The sequence below is a fragment of the Phaenicophaeus curvirostris genome, chromosome 31, assembly GCF_032191515.1.
Source record: "Phaenicophaeus curvirostris isolate KB17595 chromosome 31, BPBGC_Pcur_1.0, whole genome shotgun sequence".
NCBI classification, from domain to species: Eukaryota; Metazoa; Chordata; class Aves; order Cuculiformes; family Cuculidae; genus Phaenicophaeus; species Phaenicophaeus curvirostris.
Window position 1 is genome coordinate 3,485,668 of NC_091422.1, and position 17,883 is coordinate 3,503,550.

Consider the following 17,883-nt stretch of genomic DNA (forward strand, 5'->3'; position numbering starts at 1 on the left):
AAATGTGCATAAGGACGCCACAATTTACTGGATGGATGGTGCAGTGGGTATCTCCTTTTCGTGCAGCAATGGTGTTATCAATCACCACCTCACTCTGATGCTGTGTTAGCAGTGTGGTGTAAGGAAACCTCCCTGTATGCCAGGTGTCATATGTGATTTGCAGGTGCATCACTGCTGAAGTACAATCTAAGAAGGATGGTTTGCAGGGTTTGGTTTTGCTTCTGGCACTTGCCAGTGGTTTGTGTTTTGTTTTTTTTTATCCTGCCTGAAAGACTAACTCCCAGTGACTTCTTGAGTGGAGGTAGGACATTAGCTACCTGCTAACTTCTGCATTGGCAAAGAGATGTCTTTAGCCAGTCAGATATAAAAAGCATTAAAGCATCACAGGGTGGCATTTCTACAATGCATTGGTATTTCTGTAAGACATAATAAAATATTCAGCACTTGTACAGGTGGATATAGCCACAATCCTTCTGAAGATGCTGTTTTAAGATTGTGGATTATAACAGATTAATAGGCCAGTAACTTGGCAGAACTCAGCTTTTTTGGTGTTTCAACTTGTAGAGCAAGTTATGATTTCCAGTGCTTAAGCTGTGAGTTACACCATTTACAAAAGATTAAAATTAACAGCTAAAATATGGATTGTTTTTCTTCCTTTAATGAAAATTCTATTTCTAGCTAATTTCAAGAACCCTAAACCCTTTAAGTGCAGAACCGTTTCCTCTGGGCTAAACTTTGACAGATACTTACGATTATCAGGTTAACACATAAAGGATAAAAGACGGGGAGAGGCTCTGGAAGAGAAAGCCATTGTTTTTTTATCCATCAGAAGATTTAAAAATCTTGATGCCTGTCAAGAAAGTATTCCTAGTCGTGATAAATTGTATAGTTTTTCTATGCAATGTTTCAGACCACTGGAATTCTGCTGAAGTTCCTGGTATCTTAGAATCACAGAATCATAGAATCATCATGTTGGAAAAGACCCTCAGGAACATCGAGTCCAACCAATCCCATCTGCCATTAAACCATGTCCCTCAGCGCCTCATCCACCCGTCTTTTAAATACTTCCATGGATGGTGACTCAACCACCTCCCTAGGGAGTGCCCGACTTTCCACCCTTTCTGTGGAAAATTTCTTTCTGATATCTAGTCTGAACCTGCTCTGGTGTAGCTTGACAACATTCCCTCTTGTCCTGTCCCTTGGGAGACGAGCCCAGCTCCCTTCTCTCTACAACCTCCTTTCAGGTAGTTGTAGAGAGCAATGAGGTCTCCCCTCAGCCTCCTCTTCTCCAGGCTAAACAGCCCCAGTTCCCTGAGCTGCTCCTTGTAAGACTTGTTCTCCAGCCCCTTCACCAGCTTCGTTGCTCTTCTCTGGACTCGCTCCAGAGCCTCAACATCCTTCTTGTGGTGAGGGGCCGAGAACTGAACGCAGTATTTGAGGTGTGGTCTCACCAGTGCCAAGTAACAGGGGCAGAGTAACCTCCCTGGACTTGCTGGTCATGCTGTTTCTAATACAAGTCAAGATGCCATTGGCCTTCTTGGCCACCTGGGCACACTGCTGGCTCATGTTCAGTCGGTTGTCAACCAACACCCCCAGGTTCTTTTCCTCTGGGCAGCTTTCTAGCCACTCTTCCCCTAGCCTTGTTCAGCAAGAAGGATGAGAGGTTCTCCTTTCATGTCCAAAACCACATACTACAATAGACCTTACTCATGTGTGTATGTCTTAATCTAGATTTGGAAGCAGGCACACGTTGCCAAAAGTTCTCCAAAATAAACTTGAATTTAGGCTTAGAAAGCTCACTAAAAGTATCTGGGATGGTTACAGGAATCCTTCCATTTGAAGAAACAAGGTGTGTAAAGGAACACTCTTAAAGCATCTTCTGTTAGACTGTCTTATAATATTGGAAGAAGTACTGCATCAGAGAACCAACTGAAGTCTGTCGCAGTAAAATTTTTCAGCAAAACCATTTGAGAAGTTCTGACACTTCTGACGCATGTTCAGCCAACTGCCAACCAACACCCCCAGGTCCCTCTCAGCCAGGCACCTTTCCAGCCACTCTTCCCCAAGCCTGGAGCGCTGCATGGGGTTGTTGTGTCCCAAGTGCAGGACTCGACACTTGGCCTTGTTAAACCTCGTCCTGTTGGTCTCAGCCCATGGATCCAGCCAGTTCAGATCCCTTTGCAGAGCCTCCCTGCCCTCCGGCAGATCAACACTTCTGCCCAGCTTGGTGTTATCTGTAAACTTACTGAGGGTCCATTCAATTCCTTCATCCAGGTCACTGATAAAGTTATTGAACAGAACTGGACCCAACACTGGGTCCTGGGGACACGATTTGTGACTGACCTCCGACTTTACTGAACTCCATTCACTACAGCTCTTTGGGCCCTGGACATCCAGCCAGTTTTCTACCCTGCAGAAGGTACACCTGTCCAGACCACTGACAGACAGTTTCTCAAGCAGAATACTGTGTGAAATGGTGTTGAAGATTTTACTAAGGTCCAGGTACACTATATCCCCAGCCTTTCCCTCATCCATCAAGTGGGTCATCTTGTCATAGAAGGAGGTCAGGGTAGTTTTGCAGGACCTGCCTTTCATAAGCCCATGCTGAGTGGGCCTGATCACCTGGTTGTCTTGCATGTGCTGTGTGATGGCACTCAAGATGACCCACTCCATGACCTTCCCTGGCACTGAGGTCAGACTGACAGGCTTGGAGTTCCCTGGATATTCCCTACAGCCCTTCTTGTAAATGGGCATCGCAATTGCCAACTTCCAGCCAAGTGGAACTTTCCCAGTTAGCCAGAACAGCTGATCGACGATATGATCATGATGCCCACATTCTTGAAAGCTGGTATGAATCTGTCATGTACTCCTTGAATCCATATTATCCAATTGTTTAACGGCTTTTGTGTACAGAGGTGTTGTTTTTTTTGTAATCTTATAAATCAGTGTAATAAGAAATGGTACAATTCCCTGTTGTATGGTTATGAGAACTTTGCATATTTCAGATCTAGTATTAAAATGTTTTCAGAGTTACCTGTTCTGGAAAAAAGTAGCCATAGTTCATTGGCATGGCTGTACATAAAATGAAGTTTAAGCTATAAAAAGGGTTGATCTCAAATACTAATCTCTGGAGATCAGAAGATGATGCTGCAGAGCCACAGTACAGAATGATAAAACGGTGAGGTCATTCATAGAGAAACCAGATTTTATCCTATGGATTTACAAGGGATTTCCTGAATCTGACTTATGTCTTTAGCTCTGAGTCAAAAAACCATCTTGTTCTTTTGCTTTTTTTTTGGTGTGTGTCCATGTATGAAATGTTTAACAGGACAGAGGTGTTTGGCAGTTTCTAATGGTGCCTTTGCTGTATCAAGGTAAGTGTAAAGCATGACTTTGCTTCTTCCTTTGCCTTAAACATTTTGTCTGAAGGCTGAATATTTGCTCATTGTGGGACTGGAAACGACTAGTGGAGGTGGTGCAGCAGCCTGGCTCCCCAAGGACAGAGCTTGGGACATGCCTGAGGGCCTCATCTGTGGCGCCGGCTTCAGTGGAGGGAGGTGCAGGAGCGAGCCCCGCTCCCCTCATCAGGCCAAGCTCAAGGTCCTGAGCTGCTGCCACAGGGGATGAGATGGAGCTGTGGGTGCTGCCCCCGTTCCATCCACTGGACCCTCCAAGGGACTCACGGCAAGAGCCCAACACATGCTGGTGGGCACGGACTGGCCTGGTGGAAGAGCTCGCAAGGAGCCATGGCGCTCTCACCCATCACCTCGATGGAACTAGCCTGGACCATGCAGCCTGGAAGAAGCTGCTGCAGTGACCCCATGTTTCCGAGGAACTGCTGCTGCCATCAGCGTGGTGATTCTTTTTCCCTTCTCTCTCTCTTCCTTTCTCTCTGCCTCTCTCCCATTACCTGACTGTTTTCCTGATCTGGTATCAGTGTGTGTGTCAGATTGGATCCGAGTGACCATGGCTGCGTTCAGATTGGGATCTGAACAGGATGGGATCTGTTTCCTGTAACTTTGGGAAGTTGCACCCCCATATCCTGGCTAGGCACTCAAGTATTTTGGTCTGTTTATTTTTGTCGGAGCCAGAATAAATATTGCTTTTGGTTTTCGTCCTAAGAGTGAACTTGTTGGCCTATGGATCACTGCACAGAGAAACGATCTCCCTGCCACAGTCAGGCCTGGATGTGAGATGACAGCTTGTGGATCCAGGGCAGGACAGGAGGTATAGACCCACACTGGCCTTGAGCCATGCTTTAGTTAAATACCCAGAGATGAACCTATTAGAGAAACATACGTGGCATTGCCAGAGAGGTGTTTTATGCCTCGTTTCCCACAGTGTATTTTGAACTGCATCGCTACTGCTTAGCATTTCAAGTATCCTAACCTAAAACACTACGGCTTGTTAAGGTATTTACAGAAGTGTACAGTGCTCTGTCACCAGAACAGCCCGACATTGCTCAGCACATGTCCTTCACTGCTGAAGTGTCACAGTGCCGATGATAGTGCACTCATCGAAGGGTATCTCATATTCTCAGCAAAGAGCACACGCAGCAGCCTGCAGGACTGCTCCAGAATACCAGTTGGTGCTCTTACTGTGCTTTAAATGTGTGAGATGCTGAGATCCATGTTGTTAATTTTAAGGGATTATCCTAAGGGAATACCACGAAAAAGGTGCCAGTGCTTTATTTTGCTGTTATTTTTTTTTCAGGTCCTTGGGAAAGATGATTGGCTATGCCCTTGCATGCTCTATGGAATCTTTACGTGATCTTTTGATGATTTTGTCAAATTAATATGCCTTTTATTATTGCACTGAAGACCGACTTTCAGCCCAGAGAGCATGTAAATTTTACGATAATGAGCAGCTCTTACTGAGACTGGCATGCAGCACCTGGGAAGTGTTATCAAATGCATTCCAGTGGCAGAAGATGCCTTCCCATGCTTTGTTTCCCCTCAGTGTGAAAGGAGAAAAATTTAGCACTTGCAAAGCATCATATCAGGCCTTGTGAAGTGTTCTTCTGAGCTGTGACTGGTGTTGTGTAGCAGGAGTGCCACAGGGACCACCATGTCATCAGCACAGTCTGCAATGAGGAACTTTCACAGGAGTATGGACAAACTCCATCCCAGTTTAGCAAAACATCTGCAAGAGAGCAACAAAAATCTGCTGTTATTATTCTCTCCTTTTCCCTGTTCTTTCCACATGCAATCTGGTAAGGATACTTGGTTTAGAATATAGTATCATAGAGAGCTTTCACCTGAGAATTCAGCTTACATAGTCTTGTATGAAAATACCACTGCTTCTTCCTCCAGGTTCAGCACCAGGTAAATGTGATTTCCAGTGCTGGATCTGGTAGAAGACTCTGGGAACCTCTGCCATGGGAAGAAAATCATGCTCCACCAGTGTTGAAGTCTGATGTGCAGTAGCTGAGCCCACAGCACCTCATCCTTTGCTGGGATACAGATCTGGTTGCCTATACTTTTGTTCTTTAACACATGCTCCCACCTCCCCCCTCCTCACCCCATAAACCAAAGCAAACCTTACCTCACAGGTCTCATTCTTTTCTCTGAACTTCCGTGCTCATGGCTGAATAGTTTTCACTGTGTTCCCTCCTGCTGTGTGCTGGATTAAACAAGAAGATCAGTCCTTGTGTGTGCTCATTTGTTTCTTGATCTGCTTATATCTATTGCTGACTTTGGCCTCTTATCCTGTGCCAGCACAATTTATGAAATGTAACTGAGTTGTTTTATGTTATTGCTCTCCCCATCTTCAGCTGATTGTTGTTTGTTATCAATACAGCACCTGAGGAACTGTTCACACACATCAGTCCACCACCTGCCTTTTCATACTCTATTGGAAACTGAATTGCCCTCCTCCCTTCGCTCATCCTTTTCAAACTATGGAGACCATTCCCAGCAAATCTTCGCTCACCATCATGCAGTTTCTAAAAACCTGGATTATTTTTGGTGCCCTCTGCTGTACCTTTCTATTTGTATAAATGTTTTTTCTGAACTGAATGGGAACAGTGATGCATAGTATTCTGAAATGAGATTTTCTTCCTCAAGAAATTCCTGATTTACACTGCACCTTTATTCATATCTTTCAGTGTCGCTTGTCTCTTGTGCCTTTTTGATCTTTACCCAGATGATTTTCTCTTTGCAAAGAAAGTACATTCCGAATGAGGAATCCTGAGTTGATTCTACTGTAAATTTTCCCCACTGATACCAATGTAATTTCAGTAGTTTAAGCTGAATTATTTTTCTTTGTCTTTGAATCTTTGATTCACATTTGAATCTTTTCCATTCTTTCCCATTTATGGGAAATGGCTAAACACACTGGGTTGAGGAATGAAGCTGCACCTTGGCTGTCTGGGTAGAAGGTGGTCTGGGAAATGTGACTCCATGCTGCCACACACTGTGAGGGGCATGGCTGGAGGCTGGGACCCTACCCTACTGCTTATTCTGTTAAAACAAACAAAAAAAAAACCAGACCAAACCAAAATCAACTGCAGCAGCTCTTTGTGCCCCTTGTGAGGGTGTGCTAGGAGGATGAATGCATTCAGGACTCTGACCCCAGTTGTGCACTATAGCATTTCTCACTTAGAATTTGTTAGGCGGTGAAAGTATGATGGTTTCTTTGCCATACCAGCACAGCGATATGCTCTTTTACTTTCCTTTTGGAATATAGTTTACATCCCTAACATTCCTGATATTTATATTTCTGATATTCAGATTGAACTGGACCTCTGAGGACTTACTAGAGTAAGAAGTGAAAAGAACCCTAATCCTGGGGCTGATTTCCAGAGCATCCCACATTCATCATCATGGAAATAATTTGTCAAGAGAGCTTTGTTCCTATTTTGACACTGGAAGAATTAGGCAGACTTTTCTAAAGTGCTCAACAGCTATCTAAGAATTCAGCTCTTTTATAACCACAATTTCTGCATGCAACATATGAAGAATCACGGTCCTGTTTCTAAAGGACTAGAAGAAGTGGACAGGGAAGTATCTGGCAACTGGTAAATGCGTCATGTTATAGAAATAATGTGTATCGGTCTAAGTTGACACCACCTTGTTTGTTTCCTCAGGGCTCAGTGCTGGGTCCAGCCCTGTTCAATGTCTTCATCAATGATCTGGATGAAGGCATTGAGTGCACCCTTAGCAAGTTTGCGGACGACACTAAGCTGGGTGGAACTGTGGATCTGCTGGAGGGTAGGGAGGCTCTGCAAAGGGATCTGAACAGGCTGGACCGCTGGGCTGAGATCAATGGCATGAGGTTTAACAAGGCCAAATGCCGAGTCCTGCACTTGGGGCACAACAACCCCATGCAGCTACAGACTAGGAGAAGCCTGGCATGAGCCAGCAGTGTGCCCAGGTGGCCAAGAAGGTCAGTGGCGTCTTGGCTTGTATCAGAAACGGCGTGTCCAGCAGGTCCAGGGAGGTTCTTCTCCCTCTGTACTCGGCACTGGCGAGACCGCACCTCGAATCCTGTGTTCATTTCTGTGCTCTACACCACAAGAAAGATGTTGAGGCTCTGGAGTGAGTCCAGAGAAGAGCAGCTGAGAGAGCTGGGGGTGTTTAGCCTGGAGAAGAGGAGGCTGAGGGGAGACCTCATTGCTCTCTACAACTACCTGAAAGGAGGTTGTAGAGAGGAGGGAGCTGCGCTCCTCTTCCAAGTGACAGGGGACAGGACAAGGGGGAACGGCCTCAAGCTCCGCAGGGGCGGTTCAGACTAGACATCAGAAAAAAATTTTTCACAGGAAGTGTCTGTCATTGGGCACTGGCAGAGGCTGCCCAGGGAGGTGGTTGAGTCACCATCCCTGGAGGGGTTTAAAGGGCAGGTGGATGAGGTGCTGAGGGGCATGGTTTAATGGTTCATAGGAATGGCTGTACTCTATGATCCTGGGGGTCTTTTCCAACCTAGTGATTCTGTGAATATACTTCTGGAGATGCTTCCCAAAGATCTATGTGCTAATCTTCTGGAAGTGCCTGTTCATACTGTGTCTTTTGGTGCTATTTAGGGATTATTTAGAATTGAATTATATTCTCTTGAATTTCATCCTTTGGCAGTTTCCCTTCCTTCAGAAATCTTAATCATGGAGATGTTTGTGAAATTTGTGTGTCAGCAAAGTCCATGTAAATTAATTTAATCAGTGAAGGGTATGGTGGTAGAAAATTTTCAGTGGTTGTTCCAGTGAGGAAATGCTAGTTAGTTGGTTGTGTTCCAGTTATGCTTAAGCTCAACATATCAGACACTGAAGATATATAACCAAGGGAAGCCAATGAGCTTAAAATCTAAGTTACCCTTATTGATGGTTTTCTTTCTTTGACCTTTCTCTATTCTTTGCTAACCAGGTCTTCTAAGGATCAGTAACATCCTTTGGGGTGTGAATTAGGATGAGAAAATTTTTCCTTAGTGACTGAAACATATTGTTTAAGCTTATATTTGTTCTATTTAAAAATCTTACAGTTCTTCTTTAATGGAAACCCATCCACTTTGAGAAAAGACTCCTGAGCTGTGAGAAACCTCATCCTCTTAAATAACTCCTTTGACATCATTTCTGCTTACTCTTTTTCCTGTATATATCTTTGGAGAGTCATCATCATCAAAGACTTGGTATTTATTAGCTGATGGCATTTTTCTCTATGTTTTGTGGACAAATTTTTTCTTCAGTGGGGCTGAGGAAACCAAGTTTGTTCATCAAGGCCATTCAGGATCATCTCACTGGATATGCGAACTTGTGCCAGTTAGAGAAACTACTGCTTATTCCTTTAAGGAAGATACTTTGTTGTGTGTGACTTTTCAGGAGAGGAAAAATGCATCTGTTGGTTTTTCTATGGAATTTCCTGTTCTCTTCCTGTTTATTTATTTATTTTTTAAATTGACTGTATTCTATATTCAGGGAAAAAGGTACATTCCAGAAAGGATCAAACTGATCCCAAATTTCCTGCTTTAGTGTGTGATTAAAGACTAACATTTCACCAAAGAGCCATGTCACAAGATGCCAAGTGCAGAAGGCATTAATCTTCTGTACCTTTTCTCTGCGAGAAGCCATCTTCACAGCAAAAAGAAAGAGAGCTCTACCCTCTAGAGATAAATGGCATCTCGTAAATAGTGTGAGGCACTCAGATACTGCGATTATGTGCTCTATAGGAATGCCTATAAATAATGCTAAGAAATGCCCAAACACTACGGCTTCCTTATGAAAATAAATAAACCACATAAAACTTGACAAGGTGCAAGTGTCTCTCCCATATGAGGACAATTTCCTTCCCTTTTCACTTTCTATTTTGAGAGCAGGACCCACCACAGAGGGACTCAGTCCTCATCCTTGACTCGCAGATGAAGAACTTCACTATGTGATATATAGCATGGGAGCTTCAGGGATGGAAGCCTTTTACAAGTGTTCTTAGCTCTGTATCCTTTCTAAATTTTGAGTCTAAAAGGGAAAAAATGTAGCTGAGCAGAAACTTCTAGAATCTGAAATGTGAGACTATTTGACTATGAGAAAGCAGGCTTCAGTAGGAGAGAAGCAAGAAGCAGATTGTCTGACTTCAGTGGAAGCACTAGATAAAGACTTCACAGAGGTACCCATCACCATGGTGCATTAGCCTCTGGCGATGCCCAGCTACCCTGCTGGGGAATTGTGCTGTTCATCCAGCAAAATCAATAACTAAAGTTAAAAATGCATTGATGGGAATTGTTCGTTTTTGTATGTGATTTTTTTTTTTCTAGGCAGTTTTGAGCTTTTCTGGTCAGTTTAACTTTCTCATCAAACATTTCGCTGTTAATACCACTTTTCTCTGAGAGGCTGTGGGTAATTCTTTTTATCTTTTCCATAATAAGCAGGCTCAGAAACTCTGAAGGGCAGAGTTTATGTTGGTAAGGTCACTGACTGAGCCTGCTGACAGGCTGAGAGCGCTGGGGCTGTTCAGCCTGGAGAAGAGAAGGCTCTGGGGAGACCATAGAGCTGCCTCCCAGTACCTGGAGGAGGCCTACAAGAAAGCTGGAGTCTATTTACAAGGGTAATATTAGTGATAGGATAAGGGGGATTGGCTTTAATTTGGGAGGGGGAAGATTTAGGTTAAGCATTAGGAAGAAATTCTTCATGATGAGGGTGGGGAGGCCCTGGCCCAGGTTGCCCAGAGAACTGGTGGCTGCCCCATCCCTGGAGATGTTCAAGGATGGTGCTTGAAGCTCCTGATCCAGTGGGAGGTGTCTCTGCCCATGGCAATGTTGTGGAACTGGATAATCTCTAAGGTCCCTTCCAATCCAAACTGTTCTATGATTCTGTGACTTATGCCTTAATATTTTTTTCTAGAATGAGAAAGGGTAAGATTTTGAAAAGGTGATTGACGAGATAGTGTTGAGATTTGCTTAAGCTGTAACCAGGACAAGTGAAGAAATGGGTGCTTGCCCAGGCTTGTTTTGCCAGCTATTTTTTGAAAAGAAAATCTCAACACTTGTTTTGGTTGAAGCATCTGAGTGTCAGTGAGGTGCAAAGTTCACTGAGTTCCTGCTGAAGATGTTGTAAGTTGGTGGGCATTGAAACTTACATCAAAAAAGCAGCAGATCAAAATTAAAATTTGATCCATAACCATCATCACCAGTATTTGAATTCCATGTTAGTCCCATCACACTGATGATATCAAACTGGGATTTAGGTGTAAAGCAGCAGTTGATAGCTTTTACAAGAAGGCTTCTGGAAATGATTATAAAACATCGTAGGCAGAGACACTTCTGTAATTCCACAACTGTAATGAAAAAAAGCACAGCTCCTGCACCTTAGAAGCATCTTATCAGTATTAATGGGAATTGACAATTCCAGTGTGAGCAGCAGACTAGAAACTTCCCTGGGCACGGCTCTAAGAATGCTGAGAGCAGTGTGAGGTTACTCAACAGACAGAAAACCACGTAGGAAGAGGAGAAGGAACTGTGTGAGGGTGTTTAGGCTTAGGGCTCATGTAAGCCTTTTGGTTCCACTGCTGCAAACATGGTATGGTTTGTAATGTGTCAGTCAGGCCGAATTCTGTTTACTGGTAAACATCTCACGTTGTTGTGTAAGCAGGGCTTACACAAAAGCTGGATCTTCTATCACCTAGTAATTTCATAGAATCATAGAATAACCAGGTTGGAAGAGACCCACCGGATCATCGAGTCCAACCATTCCTATCAAACACTAAACCATGTCCCTTAACACCTCATCCACCCGTGCCTTAAACACCTCCAGGGAAGGTGAATCAACCACCTCCCTGGGCAGCCTCTGCCAGTGCCCAATGACCCTTTCTGTGAAAAATTTTTTCCTAATGTCCAGCCTAAACCTCCCCTGGCGGAGCTTGAGGCCATTCCCTCTTGTCCTGTCCCCTGTCACTTGGGAGAAGAGGCCAGCACCCTCCTCTCTACAACGTCCTTTCAGGTAGTTGTAGAGAGCAATGAGGTCTCCCCTCAGCCTCCTCTTCTCCAGGCTGAACAACCCCAGCTCTCTCAGCCGCTCCTCATAAGGCCTGTTCTCCAGCCCTTTCACCAGCTTCGTTGCTCTTCTCTGGACTCGCTCCAGAGCCTCAACATCCTTCTTGTGGTGAGGGGCCCAGAACTGAACACAGGATTCGAGGAGCGGTCTCACCAGTGCCGAGTCCAGAGGGAGGATAACCTCCCTGGACCTGCTGGTCACGCCGTTTCTGATCCAAGCCAAGATGCCATTGGCCTTCTTGGCCACCTGGGCACACTGCTGGCTCATATTCAGTCGGCTGTCAACCAACACCCCCAGGTCCCTCTCCTCCAGGCAGCTTTCTAGACACACTTCTCCTAGTCTGTAGCACTGCACAGGGTTGTTGTGCCCCAAGTGCAGGACCCGGCATTTGGCCTTGTTAAACCTCCTGCCGTTGGACTCAGCCCAGCGGTCCAGCCTGTTCAGATCCCTTTGCAGAGCCTCCCGACCCTCCAGCAGATCGACACTTCCACCCAGCTTAGTGTCGTCCGCAAACTTGCTAAGGGTGCACTCGATGCCTTCATCCAGGTCATTGATGAAGACATTGAACAGGGCTGGACCCAGCACTGAGCCCTGGGGAACCCCACTTGTCGCTGGCCTCCAGCTGGATTTCACACCATTTCCCACCACTCTCTGGGCCCGGCCATACAACCAGTTTTCCGCCCAGGAGAGCGTGAGCCTGTCCAGCCCAGAGGTGACAGTTTCTCAAGCAGAACGCTGGGAGAAACTGTGTCAAAGGCTTTGCTGAAATGTTCGATGTCATTAGAATGGCTAATTACCACCCCCTGGGTCATTAGAGTGGCTAATTACCGTGCCCCGTGTCATTAGGGTGGCTAATTAGCCTCCCCCACCCCCTAGAGTGGCTAATTAACAAGTTCCCCCCCCATTAGAGTGGCTAATTAGTCCCTGACATTCCCTGCCAGCCCATTCGAGTGGCTACTTGGCCCTTGGTGTCGGTAGCCACATCGTTAGAGCGGCTAATTAGCACATCGCCAAGCCATTAGCGTAGCTAATTAGTGCACCTCGTGCCGTTCGAGTGGCTAATTAGCCCTGAGTGTCAGTAGCCACATCATTAAAGCAGCTAATTAACACATTCCGAGGCCATTTGGGTGGCTACTTAGCCCTGGATGTCAGTAGCCACATCATTAATGTGGCTAATTAACACTTTCCCACACCATTCGAGTGGCTACTAGACCCTAGATATCAGTAGCCACATCATTAAAGTGGCTAATTAGCATGTTCCTGTGCTATTAGAGTGGCTACTTGGTCCCCATTGTCAGTAGCCACATCATTAAAGCAGCTAATTAACACATTTGGAGGCCATTAGATTGGCTACTTGGCCCTGGATGTCGGTAGCCACATCATTAAAGCTGCTAATTAACACATTTGGAGGCCATTCGAGTGGCTACTTGGCCCTGGATGTCAGTAGCCACATCATTAAAGCTGCTAATTAACACATTTGGAGGCCCTTCGAGTGGCTACTTGGCCTGGAATATCAGTAGCCACATAATTAACGTGGCTAATTAACACGTTCCTGTGCTATTCGAGTGGCTACTTGGTCCCCAGTGTCAGTAGCCACATCATTAAAGCTGCTAATTAACACATTTGGAGGCCATTCAAGTGGCTACTTGGCCCTGGATGTCGGTAGCCCCATCATTAAATCTGCTACTTAACACATTTGGAGGCCATTAGATTGGCTACTTGGTCCCCAGTGTCAGTAGCCCCATCATTAAAGCTGCTAATTAACACATTTGGAGGCCCTTCGAGTGGCTACTTGGCCTGGAATATCAGTAGCCACATAATTAACGTGGCTAATTAACACGTTCCTGTGCTATTTGAGTGGCTACTTGGTCCTCTGTGTCAGTAGCCACATCATTAAAGCAGCTAATTAACACATTTGGAGGCCATTCAAGTGGCTACTTGGCCCTGGATGTCGGTAGCCCCATCATTAAATCTGCTAATTAACACATTTGGAGGCCCTTCGAGTGGCTACTTGGCCTTGAATATCAGTAGCCACATAATTAACGTGGCTAATTAACACGTTCCTGTGCTATTTGAGTGGCTACTTGGTCCCCAGTGTCAGTAGCCACGTTGTTCAAGGGGCTAATTCACCTGCTCTCCTGCCATTAGAGTGGCTACTTAGCCCTGGACGTCAGTAGCCGCGTGGTTCCCGGGGCTAATTACCCTGTTCCCCGTGCTTCTCAGCCTAACGAGTGTCTCCTTTGTTACGGTGCAGGGGTGACGACGCTGGGGACGGTGACGGGCACCGTGTCCAACAGCCTGGCCGGGGCGGGTGGCCACGGAGCCTCGGCCTCACTAGCCACCCCCATCACGACGCTGGGGGCCATCACCACCCTCTCCAGCCAGGTCCTCAGCCCCTCCCCCACCACCGTCTCGGCCGCCGCCACCACCGCCTTGGCCACCGCCGCCATCGCTGTCCAGGTGGGCTACCGGGGGGGCTACTGCGGCTACTGAGGGGGCTACTGCGGCTACGGGGCCGGGAGGGGGTGCGGCGGGGCCGGGGCTACCAGCGAGAGCTTGGGGGCTACCTGTAGGATCACGTGGCTACCGATGTGGGAGGCCAGCAGGGGGTTGGGGGCCACCAGTGGGACCTTGAGGGCCACCAGTAGGACCTTGTGGGCTACCAGTGGGACATTATAGGCCACCAGTAGGACCCTGTGGGCCACCAGTAGGACCTTGAGGACCACCAACAGGACCTTGAGGGCCACCAGTGGGACATTATAGGCCACCAATAGGACCTTGAGGGCCACCAGTGGGACCTTGAGGGCCACAAGTAGGACCTTGAGGGCCACCAGTGGGATCTTATAGGCCACCAGTAGGACCTTATAGGCCACCAGTGGGACCTTAAGGGCCACCAATAGGACCTTGAGGGCCACTACTAGGACCTTGAGGGCCACTACTAGGACCTTGAGGGCCACCAGTGGGACCTTGAGGGCCACAAGTAGGACCTTGAGGGCCACCAGTGGGACCTTATAGGACACCAGTGGGACCTTGTGGGCCACAAATAGGAGCTTAAGGGCCACTAGTTGGGCTCCAGGGGCCACCAGATGGGAGGATCCATAGATTAGAGGGAGGTTGTGGTCGTGGACCACTGATGGGACCTTGAGGGCCACCACTGGGACCTTAAGGGCCACTAATAGGACCTTGAGAGCCACCAGTGGGACGTTGTGGGCCACCAGTGGGACCTTGAGGGCCACCAATAGGACTTCATGGCCCACCAATAGGACCTGAGGGCCACAAATAAGACCTTGAGGGCCACCAGGGGGACCTTACAGGCCACAGATAGGACTTTGAGAGCCACCAGTAGGACCTTGAGAACCACCAATGGGTCCTTGAGGGCCACCGGTGGGACCTTATAGGCCACCAGTAGGACCTTATAGGCCACCAATAGGAGGTCGTGGGCCACCAGTGCGACCTTGAGGGCCACCAGTAGGACCTTGTGGGCCACCAATAGGACCTTATAGGGCACAAGTAGGACTTTGAAGGCCACCAGTGGGACCTTGAGGGCCACCAGTAGGACCTCGTGGGCCACCAATAGGACCTTATAGGACACAAGTGGGACCTTGAGGGCCACCAGTGGGACCATGAGGGCCACCAGTGGGAGCTCGTGGGCCACCAGAGGGACCTTGAGGGCCACCAGTGGGACCTTGAGGACCGCAAATTGGACCTTGAAGGCCACAAATAGGACCTTGAGGGCCACCAGTGGAACCTTGTGGGCCACCAGAGGGACCTTGAGGGCCACCAATAGGACCTTGTGGGCTACCTGGTTGACCTTGAGGGCCACCAGTGGGACCTTGAAGGCCCCCAGTAGCACCTCGAGGCCCCCTACCATGGGCCGTGCGGCAGGGCCCGGTGGCCACCTGTGGGCTGGCGCGGTGGCCGCCCCGCGCGGTCGGTGGCCGCGGGGCCCTGCCTGTGGCTTGGGGCGGCCCTGGGCTACCTCTGACTGTGGGTTGGCCCCCAGCCGGTGGCGGCGCCGGCGCAGGTGACGCTGATCACGACGCCGAGCGGGGTGGGGGCGCCGCCCATGCAGGAGCTGCTCGTCTCCATCTTGGCTTCTCCCACCTCGGAGTCGGCGGCTGCCGGGGCCCCCGAGGCGGCCAGCGAGGCGGCCACCGTCACCCTGCTCTGCTCCAACCCGCCCTGCGAGACCCACGAGACGGGGACCACCAACACGGCCACCACCAGCCTGGTGGCCAACGTGGGCGCCGCGCTAGCCCCCCAGCTCCAGCTGCTGGCCGAGGGCTCGCCCGGGCCCGGCCTCGGGAGCCGCGGGGGCTCCGGGCAACCTGGAGAGCTCCGGGCAACCTGGAGAGCTCCACGAGGCCGCCGCGGCCGCTGCCATGGCCACTGCCAGGTTCTGCTCCGGCTCGTCGGGTGAGGCCCAGGCCACCGTGGCTACCGGCGTGGCCAGCATGGCCACCGCCAGGTTCTGCTCCAACCCTCCATGCGAGACGCACGAGACGGGGACGACCAACACGGCCACCACCACGGTGGCCACCGGCTCGAACTTGTCCCCCAGCTCTTTGTGTGAGAGCCAGGAGATGGCGGCTACCAATGTGGCCACCGTGGCTACCAGCAGGTTCTGCTCTAACCCCCCCCTGCGAGACCCACGAGACGGGGACGACCAACACGGTGACGACCTCCATGGGCTCCAGAACCTTCTCCAGGTCTTCAAGTCAGAGCCAAGAGACCATGGCTACCAGCACGGCCACTGTGGCTACCAGCAGGTTCTGCTCCAACCCCCCTTGTGAGACCCACGAGACGGGGACGACCAACACGGCCACCACCACGTCTGCCATGGGCTCCAGAACCTTCTCTGGGTCTTCATCTGAGGCCCAGGGGACTGTGGCTACCAGCACGGCCACCGTGGCTACCATCAGGTTCTGTTCCAACCCCCCCTGCGAGACCCACGAGATGGGGACGACCAACACGGCCACCACCACGTCCGCCATGGGCTCCAGAACCTTCTCAAGCTCTTCGAGCCAGAGCCAAGAGACCGGGGCTACCAACATGGCCACTGTGGCTACCGCCAGGTTCTGCTCCAGCTCTTCGTGTGAGGCCCAGGAGTTGGGGGCAACCGACACGGCCACCGTGGCCACCGGCAGGTTCTGTTCCAACCCCCCCTGCGAGACCCACGAGACGGGGACAACCAACACGGTGACGACCTCCATGGGCTCCAGAACCTTCTCCGGGTCTTCATCTGAGGCCCAGGGCACCGTGGCTACCAGCACGGCCACCGTGGCTACCAGCAGGTTCTGCTCCAACCCCCTCTGCGAGACCCACGAGACAGGAACAACCAACACGGTGACGACCTCCATGGGCTCCAGAACCTTCTCTGGGTCTTCATCTGAGGCCCAGGGGACTGTGGCTACCAGCACGGCCACCGTGGCTACCATCGGGTTCTGTTCCAACCCCCCCTGCGAGACCCACGAGATGGGGACGACCAACACGGCCACCACCACGTCCGCCATGGGCTCCAGAACCTTCTCAAGCTCTTCGAGCCAGAGCCAAGAGACCGGGGCTACCAACATGGCCACTGTGGCTACCGCCAGGTTCTGCTCCAGCTCTTCGTGTGAGGCCCAGGAGTTGGGGGCAACCGACACGGCCACCGTGGCCACCGGCAGGTTCTGCTCCAACCCCCCCTGCGAGACCCACGAGACGGGGATGACCAACACGGCCACCACCACCGTGGCCACCGGCTCCCGAGCCTGCGAGCCCCCTGAGACGGGGACGACCAGCACCGGCAGCACCGTGGTGGCCACCAGCTCCAGCTCCAGGCCGGCCGAGCCGGTGGCCACCAACAGTGCCGCGGCGGCCACCAGGCCGTGTTCCAACCCTCCCTGTGAGACCCACGAGATGGGGACCACCAACACGGCCACCACCACCGTGGCCACCGGCTCCCGAACCTGCGAGCCCCAGGAGGCCGGCGTGGCCACCACGGCCACCGCCACGCTAGCCGCGGGCTCCCGGCCGGCCGAGACGGTGGCCACCCCCGCCTTGATGGCCACCGTCGCCTCGGTGGCCGCCGACGCTGCCTCGGTGGCTGCCGGGGGGGCCGTGGCTACCGTCTCCGCCCCGGTGGCCACCGGGCCGTGTTCCTCACAGAGCCAGGAGGCCCCCGTGGCTTTGGGGTCCCCGCTGGGGGGGCCCCCGAGCCCCCGCCACCCCCCCGGCTGCTCCAACCCCCCCTGCGAGACCCACGAGACCGGGACCACCCCCACGGCCACCACGGTCACCGCGGCCATGGGCGCCAACCAGGGTCAGTCGGGGGGGGCCCCTCCTTTTTGGGGGGTCTGGGGGGGGGGTTGGGGGCCCTTTCTAGACCCCCCTTATGGTTTTGGGGTCCCTTTTCTGCCCCCTCCCCATTCTAT